This window comes from Triticum dicoccoides, chromosome 7A, assembly GCF_002162155.2.
Source record: "Triticum dicoccoides isolate Atlit2015 ecotype Zavitan chromosome 7A, WEW_v2.0, whole genome shotgun sequence".
Lineage (NCBI taxonomy): Eukaryota > Viridiplantae > Streptophyta > Magnoliopsida > Poales > Poaceae > Triticum > Triticum dicoccoides.
This window is the reverse complement of record NC_041392.1, coordinates 24,734,193-24,747,560: the sequence shown is the minus strand read 5'-3', so window position 1 is coordinate 24,747,560 and position 13,368 is coordinate 24,734,193. Positions and strand designations below refer to the sequence as shown.

At 43.5% G+C, this 13,368-nt stretch overlaps 1 long non-coding RNA gene across 2 annotated transcripts; it reads right to left on the bottom strand.

Annotated features, from left to right (window-relative positions):
• Positions 1–11,803: 11,803 nt before the first annotated feature.
• Positions 11,804–12,971, bottom strand: LOC119328015. 2 transcript variants are annotated; one of them, XR_005158809.1, is made up of 3 exons: positions 12,863–12,971; positions 12,523–12,783; positions 11,804–12,134 (listed from the first exon to the last, which is right to left on the bottom strand). It is a non-coding gene; the product is annotated as an uncharacterized LOC119328015 (long non-coding RNA). The 2 variants fall into 2 exon arrangements; XR_005158808.1 differs by having other exon boundaries at positions 11,804–12,128.
• Positions 12,972–13,368: the final 397 nt, after the last annotated feature.

Genomic DNA, 13,368 nt, shown 5'->3' with positions numbered 1-13,368 from the left:
ATCAGGATCAATGGCATTGCAAGTGGAGACAAAATAAAACTGAAGTGCAGAAAGAATATCACTATCTACTGATCTATACCAACGTGTGGCAGTTTGCTACGAACGGAGCATTGATGCTTGGTGGTGAGTGATGACAACAACTATACTTTCAGTTGATAGGATACATGCAGAACGAACTGATAAATTCTATTACCTCTGTTCCACAATATATGGCGTACATTTTGATAGGCTTTAGCCTACCAAAATATATTTTTAACGGAAGTAGTACTACTTGAGTGCTTGAACATTACTTTCAACATCTTCTACCAGTTTGTTGGTACAAAAGCACTCCATGTTCGGATAAAATACTTTTAAGGGAAAGCATGATTACACGAGTAATTAATCAATGCTAGTTACCTATCCTGCGTTACTCCCGCCACTGCCACCATGTTGCTGGGCTCAGGATTCACCCTCCACAGCGCCGCTGCAGCGCGGATGTAGACGTGGCCACATGGGCTTGACACGGGATAATGCACAAGAGAGCCGCGTCGACGAGAAGGTCAGAGATCTCCCGAAGATATACCCACAAGTTAAGAACGAAAGAGATGGTTCGCATCAACGTCGCCCCGATGAAAAGCCAAAGAAGGGCCAATGGCAGCGGCGACAGGATGGTCTCAGAGAATAGAACTGTTATAGTGACCATGAGTATATTTTACAACACAAAAGTTTCTAATAACTCTTGCAAGAATAGAACTATTGTAGTGAGTACTTTGTGAACCTTGAAAATCAATCCTATCCATCAGAATATGAAAATCTCTCATGTTTCAGATCAACAGGACAAAGTGTGTGGTGGCAATGTAGTATATGTTGGAATTTTGCTAGTAGGCCTTTGACCCAAAGCCCAACTAAAATTCTGAAATTCTCTTGGCCCATTCATGCACACATGTGAGTGGAGTGAGTGAGGCTAAAATTTAGTCTCACCCCGAAAGTTGAGAGAGAGTTGCACCTCTTTATAAGGTGAGCTCTTCTACCACTTGTATGAGCATGAGAAGAGGAGACCTACACGCGCGCTTCTCCTCCTCGCCTCGTCACGACGCGACGCGTTCAGAAACGGGTTGCGGGATTGAGCCGAGGACAGAGCTATGCACGTTGTCTATGTTTTTGCTGCTCGGGAAAAATTAATGAGTCATTAATTAATAATTAACGGACGCGTTAATTACTGAACCGTTTCTGATTCTTCTGGATCGTGACGACTCGAACGTGGGGTTTACTCCCACGACCTACCCGGCCCGCACTATATAGTCAGGCAGACGTCTACCCTAGCCGCCGCCGCTTCGTATGGTTTCTCACCACCGTTCCAGATCATTGCACCGCCAAGCAAGTCTTCTCCATCCCTCCTTTCGGCGTGCACCGGGAGAAGGGACAGCAGGCCTCCGGAACCCCGCCTTTCGTGATCCTGTACGTGAGAGGGGCGATCAGGTTTTTGGGGAGCGCACTCGCGCGACTGCTGGCAGCGACGACTTCGCGAACGACGACTTCTTCCCTGACCTCGGCAACCTCATCCTCGACGATATGGGCGACAACGTCAACGCCGGCAGTGCTGCTCCCGCTGCACCGTATGTGATTCTATTCTTCCTGTTCGAGATCGTGGTAGAATTCATGTTTCTAGTATGTGCCCTAGATGTGATTTGTTCATCTGCTATGCTAGTTCGCACGATTAGTTTAATCTCTGCTACTGTAGTCATGATTTATCTTCTAATTATTCGAATTAAATCTCGCAGTAACTTGCTCATATTTCCAACAATCCAAAAACCTGATTATAGGCAATTTACTCCGAGTGGTTTTGCTGCGCATCTGAAGCTGCCTGCCTTTGAGGGGGCGCAATATAAGAGGTGGCGCACGAGAGCAGTCTACTGGTTTCAGACCATGGGCTGCTATGATGCCACCAAGGGCAAGCCTGAGGGCGATCTTAATCTAGCACGGCTGGAAGCTTTCGAGAAGATCGATACCCTCTTTAAAGGCGCTCTTCTGAGTGTTCTTGATGACTCCATTATGGATTCGTATATGTCATTTGACAACGGCAAGGACATGTGGGTTGCGCTCGAGGACAAGTTCGGTGCCTCGGACGCCGGCAGCGAGTTGTACGTCATGGAGCAATTCTATGACTACAAGATGACTGATGAGCGCCTGTTGTACAACAGGCTCATGAGATATAGTCGCTCGCAAAAGAACTTGAGTACTTCAAGTGTGTGTTGCCGGACAAATTTGTTGCCGGAGGCATCATTTCCAAGCTTCCACCTTCGTGGAACAATTTTGCTACTTCCCTGAAACACAAGAGACAGGAGTTTTCCGTTGCGGGTCTCATTGGTACTCTTGATGTTGAAGAGAAGGCGAGAGCAAAGAACACACGTGCTCGAGTTGCTGAGGGAGGTTCTAGTGCCCACATGGTACAGAAGAAGAACTCCCAGCCCAACAAGTTCAAAAACAATAAGAACAAAACTCAGGGCAAAGGCAAGTTTGATACAAAGAACAAGCCATCACATTCTACCAACTTCAAGAAGAATTCTCATAAGAAGGGGAAGGGACTTTGCCATGTCTGCGGTGATCCTAATCACTGGGCTCCGAAGTGTCCTAACCGCTTTGAGGAGCACGAACATGAGAAGAGCGGCAAGTCCGCTAATGTTGTCATCGGTGATATTGATATGAAGGAATCGGGGTACGGTATTTTTCCTACCATCCTTTCAGTATTTCAGTCCCCTGATTGGTTAATTGACACCGGTGCCAATGTACATGTTTGTGCTGACGCCTCCATGTTTTCTTCTTACCAGGCAACAGGGACTTCACCCGTGCTGATGGGGAACGGGTCACATGCCATCATTCGAGGTGTTGGTACGGTCGATCTGAAGTTTACTTCGGGGAAGACTGTGCATATGAAGAACGTTCATCATGTGCCGTCCATAAATAAAAATCTCGTTAGCGGTTCCCGTTTATGTCGAGATGGTTTTCAGTTGGTTTTCGAATCCAATAAAGTTGTAATCTCTAAGTATGGACAATTTGTTGGAAAAGGCGATGAAAGCAGAGGCTTGTTCCGCCTGTCTTTGTCAGATATTTGCACTAAAGTTATTAATAATGTTTGCCACAACAATGAATCTGATATTTGGCATTCACGACTTTGTCACATTAACTTTGGTTGCATGACGCGGCTAGCCAATATGAATTTAATTCTGAAAATCTCTACTGTCAAAGGCTCTAAGTGCCAAGTATGTGTGCAAGCTAAGCAACCTCGCAAGTCCCATAAGACTGCAGAGGCAAGAGACTTGGCGCCACTAGAGCTTATACATTCTGATGTTTGTCAGATGAATGGCGTGTTGACAAAAGATGAAAAGAGATACTTCATGACGTCGATTGATGACTCCACTAGATATTGTTATGTGTATCTCTTGAAATCAAAAGATGAGGCTTTAACTTTTTTCAAAAACTATAAAGCTGAGGCAAAGAACCAACTTGATCGAAAAATTAAACAGCTTAGGTCCGATCGTGGTGGAGAGTATTTTTCCAATGAATTTGATCTGTTTTGTGAGGAACATGGTATAATCCATGAGAGGGCGCCTCCCTACTCACCTCAGTCAAATGGGGTAGACGAAAGAAAGAACCAAACTCTAACTGATATGGTTAACACCATGCTAGACACATCGGGTCTTTCCAAGGAATGGTGGGGGGAGGCGCTAATGACTGCGTGTCATGTCCTAAACCGAGTTCCCACAAAGCATAAGACCATGACTCCATTTGAGGAATGGGAAAGGAAAAGATCGAAACTCTCTTACCTACGTACTTGGGGTCATTTGGCGAAAGTCAATATACCAATTCCCAAGAAGCGCAAGCTTGGACCAAAAACCGTGGATTGTGTTCTTCTGGGCTATGCTTTTCATAGTATCGGCTATAGATTTTTGATAATAAAATCTGAGGTATCCGACATGCATGTTGGTACGATTATGGAGTCGAATGATGCAACTTTCTTTGAGGACATATTTCCTATGAAGGATATGTCGAGTTCATCAAATCAGGAGATACCTACTCCATCTAGTGAGGAATTCACTGTAATTCCTGAACCCACCATTGCGATGGAAAATGTTGAGAATCCTGTTGAGGGTGACAATGGAACTCCTGTGAGGAGTAAGAGATAGAGGACTGCAAAGTCCTTTGGTGATGATTTCATTGTATACGTCATGGATGACACACCCAGGACTATTTCAGAAGCCTATGCATCTCCTGATGCTAACTACTGGAAGGAAGCTGTATGTAGCGAGATGGATTCCATCTTAGCTAACGGTACCTGTGTAACACCCCGGACACATCCGTCGATGGTCGTTACTCCTGGCGGGATCTAGACTGGCCCCACAGATCAATACTAGTCTTTTCTGCGCACTTTGTCCTCACTCATGCGCACCCGGGAGCAACTTCCCGGTCGGTCACCCATCCTAACACTACTCGAAGCTGAGCACGCTTAACTTTGGAGTTCTGTCCGAATGGACTACCGGAAAAGAAGGAATTCCTTATTGATATGAGTAGTCTATCATCCCTAATAAGCCAGGCCATCACATACACCCCCACTCAGAGGAACCGACGTCCTCGTCGGGCCACAGGAACGTTCCCTCTTGGCACATACGTCTGTGCTTCCAGTCCAGTACATGTGCCATGCTGTGTGCCACGACGGGTCACAAATGTCATGAACAACATGACTACGCACCTGTCCGCAACCATCCGTGTAACCGTGAGGGTCGGCTCTGATACCAACTTGTAACGCCCCAGACACCCGCCGATGGTCGTTACTCCTAGCGGGATCTAGACTGGCCCCACAGATCAATACTAGTCTTTTCTGCGCACTTTGTCCTCACTCATGCGCACCCGGGAGCAACTTCCCGATCGTCACCCCTCCTAACACTACTCCAAGCTGAGCACGCTTAACTTTGGAGTTCTGTCCAAATGGACTACCGGAAAAGAAGGAATTCCTTATTGATATGAGTAGTCTATCATCCCTAATAAGCCAGGCCATTACAACCTGGGAGACCACTGACCGTCCTTATGGGTGCAAACCTGTAGGATGTAAGTGGGTGTTCAAGAAGAAGCTTAGACCTGATGGTACGATTGAAAAATACAAGGCACGACTTGTGGCCAAGGGTTATACCCAGAAAGAAGGTGAAGACTTCTTTGGTACTTACTCACCCGTGGCTAGACTGACCACAATCTACTATCACTGGCTGCCTCACATGATTTTCTCGTTCATCAAATGGACGTTAAGACAGCTTTCCTCAATGGAGAGTTGAAGGAGGAAATTTACATGGATCAGCTAGATGGTTTAGTAGTACCTGGTCAGGAAGGAAAGGTGTGCAAGTTATTAAAGTCTTTATATGGCCTTAAAAAAGCTCCTAAGAAGTGGCATGAGAAGTTCGAAAGAACATTAACCGATGCCGGCTTTGTAGTAAACGATGGTGACAAGTGCGTGTACTATCGCTATGGTGGGGGCGAAGGAGTTATTCTTTGTATGTATGTCGACGACATACTGATCTTTGGAACCAAAGTTGATTTAATCAAGGAGGTTAAGGATTTCTTATCTCGCTATTTTGAGATGAAGGATCTAGGAGTAGCTGATGTTATCTTAAACATCAAGCTGTTGAGAGATGAGAATGGTGGGATCACACTGCTTTAGTCTCACTATGTGGAAAAGGTCTTGAGTCGTTTTGGGTATAGCGACTGCACGCCTTCTCCAACTCCATATGATGCTAGTGTGTTGCTTTGAAAGAACCGACAGATTGCTAGGGATCAACTGAGGTATTCTCAGATTATTGGCTCGCTTATATATTTGGCGAGTGCCACGAGGCCTGACATCTCTTTTGCTGTGAGCAAGCTGAGTCGGTTTGTGTCAAAACTGGGAGATGGTCATTGGCATGCGCTTGAGAGAGTTATGCGCTATTTGAAAGGCACCGCGAGTTATGGGATTCACTACACCGGGTATCCAAGGGTACTGGAGGGTTATAGTGACTCAAACTGGATATCTGATGCTGATGAGATTAAGGCCACAAGTGGTTATGTTTTCACACTTGGTGGTGGCACTGTTTCCTGGAAGTCTTGCAAGCAGACCATCTTAACGAGGTCAACTATGGAAGCAGAACTCACAACATTAGACACTGCCACTGTTGAAGCAGAGTGGCTTCGTGACTCTTGATGGACTTACCTATGGTTGAAAAACCAATACCCCCTATCCTGATGAACTATGATAATCAAACTATGATCGTCAAGATAAACAGTTCAAAGGACAATATGAAGTCCTCAAGGCATGTGAAGAGGAGACTGAAATCTGTCAGAAAATTGAGGAACTCCGGAGTTATTACGTTGGATTATATCCAAACGTCGAAAAATTTGGCAGATCCCTTCACAAAGGGTCTATCACGTAATGTGATAGATAATGCATCGATGGAGATGGGTCTGAGACCCACCGCATGAGTTGTCCATAGTGGTAACCCACTCTATGTGATCGGAGATCCCGTGAAGTAGAACAAGCTGTTGGTCAGCTGGGAGGAGAGTATCCCTATATTACCTATCCCACTCCATGAAGATGCAATACTCTCCTGATCTGCATGGCAGGTTGATACTTATCTTAATGTGTTCCAAGTGGCTTATTCGGGTAAGCAGAGATGTTGTCCTGTAGAACATCTTCTAAGGAACACAGCTATATGAATTTGACTGTTAACTTCGCAGTCTGTGAGAATTGGGTGTTCTCTAATAAATTCATGAAAAGGCCCTGGAGTATGACGTATACGCTCTACCCGCGGGGAAGCCTTGCGGCAGCCCAATATCGGTCAAGAATTTGTGTGAAATTAGTCTCGCAGAAAACTTGTAGTTCAAGGCATAGTCCATTATTCAAGTTGTGATCTAGTGTAGCATAAATCTCTAAGTGGAAGTTCAACTTCACAGTCTCCACTAAGCACCGGTATATAAACAATGTTTTGGAACTAAATGATGAGATATGCCAATGAGACTTTGTGGGGGATTGTTGAAATTTTGCTAGTAGGCCTTTGGCCCAAAGCCCAACTAAAATTCTAAAATTCACTTGGCCCATTCATGCACACATGTGAGTGGAGTGAGTGAGGCTAAAGTTTAGTCTCACTCCGGTAGTTGAGAGAGAGTTGCACCTCTTTATAAGGTGAGCTCTTCTACCACTTGTATGGGCATGAGAAGAGGAGACGTACACGCGCGCTCCTACTCCTCGCCACGCCACGCCTCGCCTCGCCTCGTCACGACGCGCCGCGCCGCGCCGCGGGTTGCGGGATTGAGCCGAGGACAGAGCTATGCACGTTGTCTATGTTTTTGCTGCTCGGGAAAAATTAATGAGTCATTAATTAATAATTAACGGACGCGTTAATTACTAAACTGTTTCTGATTCTTCTAGATGGTGACGACTCGAACGTGGGGTTTACTCCCACGATCTACCCGGCCCGCACTATATAGTCAGGCAGACGTCTACCCTGGCCGCTGCCGCTTTGTATGGTTTCTCACCACCGTTCCAGATCATTGCGCCGCCAAGCAAGTCTTCTCCATCCCTCCTTTCGGCGTGCACCGGGAGAAGGGACAGCAAGCCTCCGGAACCCCGCCTCTCGTGATCCTGTACGTGAGAGGGGCAATCAGGTTTTTGGGGAGCGCACTCGCGCGACTGCTGGTAGCGACGACTTCGCGAACGACGACTTCTTCCCCGACCTCGGCAACCTCATCCTCGACGACATGGGCGACAACGTCAACGCCGGCGGTGCTGCTCCCGCTGCACCGTATGTGATTCTATCCTTCCTGTTCGAGATCGTGGTAGAATTCATGTTTCTAGTATGTGCCCTAAATGTGATATGTTCATCTGCTATGCTAGTTCGCATGATTAGTTTAATCTCTGCTACTGTAGTCATGATTTATCTTCTAATTATTCGAATTAAATCTCGTAGTAACTTGCTCATATTTCCAACAGTATATAGCCTTTGTTCTTGCTTATGCAATGTAGTATAGATTTTCTCATATTTTCCTGATAGGACAAGTGCGTGGATCGGCCTAGACGCTCCTGCCTTGATTTCTTTTTCTAGTTCGTGACGACGACGATGGACTTATGAGCAAAAGAGAGAGAACGAGTTAGTGATGTGGGGATCGTTTGTTGTGCCACTACATGATTAGCTTGAGTTTCAGTTCAAGGCAATAATGGGTAAAAATGGAAGTACACGGTAATGACAGAAACCAAAGGAAGTTGCATGCAATGTAAGGATAGCTTTTTGTGATTAAGCATTGAACCTATAGAGACATCCAAACATGGCCACGAAGAGTTTATTTATCTTTAGTGGAACAAGATGTCAACATCTTGACCAGATTTATAAATGTTGCACTAAGACATAGTTTCCCCTTGTTAAAAACATTTCGGGAGTGCAAGTTCATAATTAAGACGCGAACAGACAGGACCCCAGCAGCTTGTACGGTGCAGTGCTAATTCAATGTTGACGAACTCCGAGCTGTGAAATGGTCTTGGTCTGGCAAACATAATCAAAATTTAAAACAGGAATTTCTCATGTTTCTACTAAGAAAATAAGAATCCAACTATATATGTCATTCTTATGCATTTTACAATTTCTAATCATGTATTCTTATGTACTTATCATGTTTTGAATGTGCAGTAGTGCAAATGTGTGGAATTAAACCAGTACTAGATTTGTTTTTCTTCTTGTAAAGTCGTTGTTAGCTTCTGATTTTCTGAGGTGGTCGATGATTGAGAAATCGTATTTGGTGCACTAGAGTTGGTTGTCGAGTTGCATTGCGGAGTGAGGGATTCATGAATGAAAAAGACAAAAAACACATTGTTGTCCAATCTCTCACTTTTGTCCCATTTTGGGATACCCTCCTAGTAGAGACTCTGGTAAGGTTTTCGGTTTTTCGGCAAAAGCGTAGTGCACTACAGAAAAAAATAAGAGTAGTATAAGGTGGCCATTGAGAATAGATCTTGAATTATATGGACATCAAAAGGAAGGAGAGAAATGAGTGCAGCGTTGCAGAGGCCGGGCTCCATTGAGCCCGTTTTGCCAAAAAAAATATATACTTAAAAGATTCAAAATATATCAATTTTTTATACAAATACATATGCATGTTCGTCAAGTAGGTAAAAAGTTTCATCATGTAATTCAGTTATTTGCGTGCTACACTAAAAAGATAAATATCTGACCAAAAAACAACAAAGATAAAGCCTATCTTAATCTGTGTATTTATCTTTTTCGTATACACTACATGAGAACATATATGTTCATGAAATTTCATACGTGCATAATACAAATACACATGTATGTATATAATTTTTTTCAGAATTTTTCAATATGTGGAAATAGTATTTTCGCTGAAAAAAATAAAGACCTATGTGGAGCTCGGTCTCTGCAATGCTTTTTCGGGAGAGAAATGGTCATTCATGTATCTAGTAATGTTTCATAGTGACCATGACCAATTTAGTTAGGTTTTAAAACACAAAAGTTTCTCCTAACTCTTGCAAGAATAGAACTGTTGAAGTGAGTACTTTGCGAATTTTCAAAATCAACCCTATCTATCAGAATCTAAAATATTCTCATAATTCAAACCAACGGGACAATGCAAAGTGCCTGGTACCAATGTAGTATATCGCTTATGTTCTTGCTGACGCAATGTACTACAGATTTTTCTCATATTTTCAAACAGGACAAAGTGTGTGGGTTCGCCTAGAGATTCTTACCTTGATTTCTCTTTCTAGTACAATACGTGATGACGATGATTGACTTTTGAGAAAAAAGGACATAAATTTTTTTTTAGAGGAAAAAAATGGTATGTCCCTTTTCCAGAAAAAGGGACATAATTAATTAGTGATGTGAGGATCACTTGTCGTGCCACTATGTGATTAGCTTGAGTGTCAGTTCTAGGCAATAAGGTGCAAAAATGGAAGTACAAGGAACAACTCATGATGGAATCAAGAAAAAGTTGGAGTACACGGCTAGCTTTTTGATTAAGCTTTGAATTTATGGAGACACCCAAACGTGGCCATGATGAGTGTATTTAACTTTGATGGAACGAGATGTCAACATCTTGACCAGATCTAGAAATGCTACACTAAGACGTAGTTTCCCCTCGTTAAAAACATGCCAAGAATGCAAATTTACAATTACGATGGAAACATACAAGCCCCCCAGAATCTTGTGTAGTGTAATGCTAATTAACCAAGTGGTCAACTTGGTAAGCTATCAACAAAAATATCGCAGTAATGCTAATTAAATATTGGTAGTACTAGTATTAACATTTTGTAATAGTAGTCTGGTTTGTGGAAAGTAGGGACGTGCCCTAGTCCCATTTGAAGAAAAAGGTGGCTGAAGTGACACGAGGGAACTAAATATTAGAACCAGGATTAGAATGGCGACATGATGTGTCGTGATGGTATTGCTGCACTTTGGTCACATGTACTACATATGGTCATATTCTCTTTCACAATCATTATCTCCACCATCTACTACTATGGCTATATCATTTATTACCCTGCTTCCACTTTACTTATCTCTCTTAGAGCATGCCCAACATTTTTCTATATTGCTGTATATGGTCATATTGTATCACGGAGACATATCATTTTGAGCGGAAGAGCAACCTCCATCAGATTTGCTATATGGATTGCTATCATAGTGATTAGTCAAAATTGTTGAACAGAGGTGCTACATTTCAAAGTTTTTGGCTGATTTGTTGTCTCTATCGCCCTCCAGCTTTTCCCCTCCAACAAACACCACCTTCTTGCACTCCCCTCCTGGGACCACATGGAGAAGATCGACCCCGTGTGTGACCACATGGAGGAAATGTATACCATACATGTTACCTACCGGCGAATAATTATCTGTTCCTGGTTGCTTCGAGATTTGGATTGCACACCCTCAGCTAAATGAGTTCAGCTTAATTTATTTTCAGTGTGTTCTCCATTTAATTTTTTTTGCTGTAAGAACATGGCGTTCTCTTGAATGGGAATCGGTCTGCAGTGAGGGAGCGAAACCGAGCGAAGAGCGAGGTGGGCTGCGGACCACTGCATGTTGTAGCACCAATTTGCCGCTAAGAGCGCTAAATAGGAGCACACCATCACCTCAGAAAAGTTGTATCTCGCCTTCTGTGAGAGACGACCACCAGTCGCCTGCAACATTCATCCTGATGAGCCGGTGCAGCAACATTGTCCGTGTTTGGTTTTCGGAATTTTCTATATACATTGGACATCCGTTTTGGGAAGGTACTGACAAGTTTTTTATTTCTATTTTTCTATGTTTTTGTTGGTTATATTAAGGTTTTTTTCTTTTATCATATTTTCCTTGATAATTTTTCTAATTTTAAATTTTTTCATATTCATGAGCTTTTTTGATCCTCCGGGTTTCAGTGTACAAATATTTTAGTACATGTCATAAACATTTTTAAGAATGTTTGAATTTTTTTAAGTGCTATGAACATATTTTTAAACGACACAACTAATTTTTATATGTTACAGATGACTTCAAAAAATCGTGTGGGCAAACTTTTACATTTCATGAAAAAAAATCAGGTTTCTTTAGCATAATTTTTAACGGGTGAAGTTTTCTTTCTATGTCATGAACAAATATCTTAAGTGGTACATATTTTTTTCCAAATTACACAAACAATTGCTTTCATTTTCATGAACATATTTTTAAATGTGTGAACATTTTTCCCAATGTGACGAACAAGCAAATTAGCCCTAGACAAACCAGCAAGTAACAATCACGGATAAAGCAGGAGACCAGTGAAATGCTATGGTATTTTACATACTACAGAATAGAAGTTGTTCATATTTTATAGGCACGTACACGTAAATGACAGCAACACATACATGCTGTTTTAGATCGATATAGGTGCGGTTCAGAGTGTCCAGCCAAATTACCATATTGCTTCAGACACTGCATCAGCGCTGAACTAGCATTAACTGAAGCAAGTTTGATACTAGGAGTACTAGATGCTACACATCACAGGACATGCATGTCCGTCTCTTTATTCAGAACAGCAACAAAGCTAGAAGGAAGCAGAAGCGCTCCTGCAGTACAGTACTACGTAGTACTCTCCATCATCCTGCGCACCTGAAACTGTGTCAAGATCAGTGGCGTTTCAAGTTGAGACAAGAAACAACTGAAGTGCAAACATTTGAAGATCAAGCAGAAAAATTATTACATACTACAGAATAGAAGCTGTTTCATATTTTATAGGTACTGTTTTATCGATCCCTACCAACGTGTGGCGGTTCAGTAGGAGAGTAGCATTGGTGGTTGGTGATGAGTGATGACTGAGGACAACAACTATACTTTCAGTTGATAGCAAACATGACTGTGCGGAACCAAGTGATAAATTCTACTACTACATGACTTGAACATTACTTGCATCGTCTTCAACCAATTTGTTGCTACAAAACAACTCGATGTTCAGATAAAGTAGTTTTTGAGGAAGCCTGATAGCAAACCAATTAAAGCTGGTTACCTGAGCAAGTGGGCGTTACTCTGCAGCCACCATGTTGCTGGGCTTGGGGTTCATCCACTGCGCCAGTGCAGCGCGGACATAGACGAGGGCTTCACACAGGAAGATGAAGAAGAGAGCCACGTGGCCCAGAAGATCGCAAGGATATCCATACTTGTAAAAAGCGAAATTGATGGTTCCTATGATCGTCGACAGAAGCAAAAGCAACAGAAGAACCATGGAAAAGTCAACATCCTTGACGCTGATGCTCTTTCCGTCCGCGGCCTATCACATTTGAGGATCATCCTCATCATCATGTGAAGCAGAACCATGGAACAGAGAAGAGTGGGCGACGAGTACATACCTTGGTGCTGCTGCCGGCAGCTCGGACGAAGAAGAGCACGATCGCCGGCGGCAAGAGAAGCGGGACGAGTATGGCTAGATAGTACGGTATCTTCGGCAGGACGTGGGCCACGGCGCAGCCCCAGCCGTGGGCGCAGGCCTGGTCCACGGCAAAGGCGAGGAGGGCGGCCACGCCGAGCGCGTAGAAGGTTACCTTAGTAGCCAGCTCCGAGAGCTCTTCTTCATGAGTCATCGCCATTTGGGTGTGGAGTGAAGTGCTCTGCTCGGTGAGTCGGTGTGCCTTCTAGCTCGTGCTATGGCCTGGGGCCTTGGGGGCTTTTATAGTGAGCTCCAAGCTGCGGCGACGGAATTTCTCATGATCTTTCTAAATAATCCAAATATTCCATGTGTCCTCCTTATGCATTTTACAGCCATTACTGATCTTATATTCTTATCTAGGACTATAACAAGTTTCTCATCATGTTTGAATGGCCGGCAGTCCAAGTGTCTGGAATTAAACCATCATCG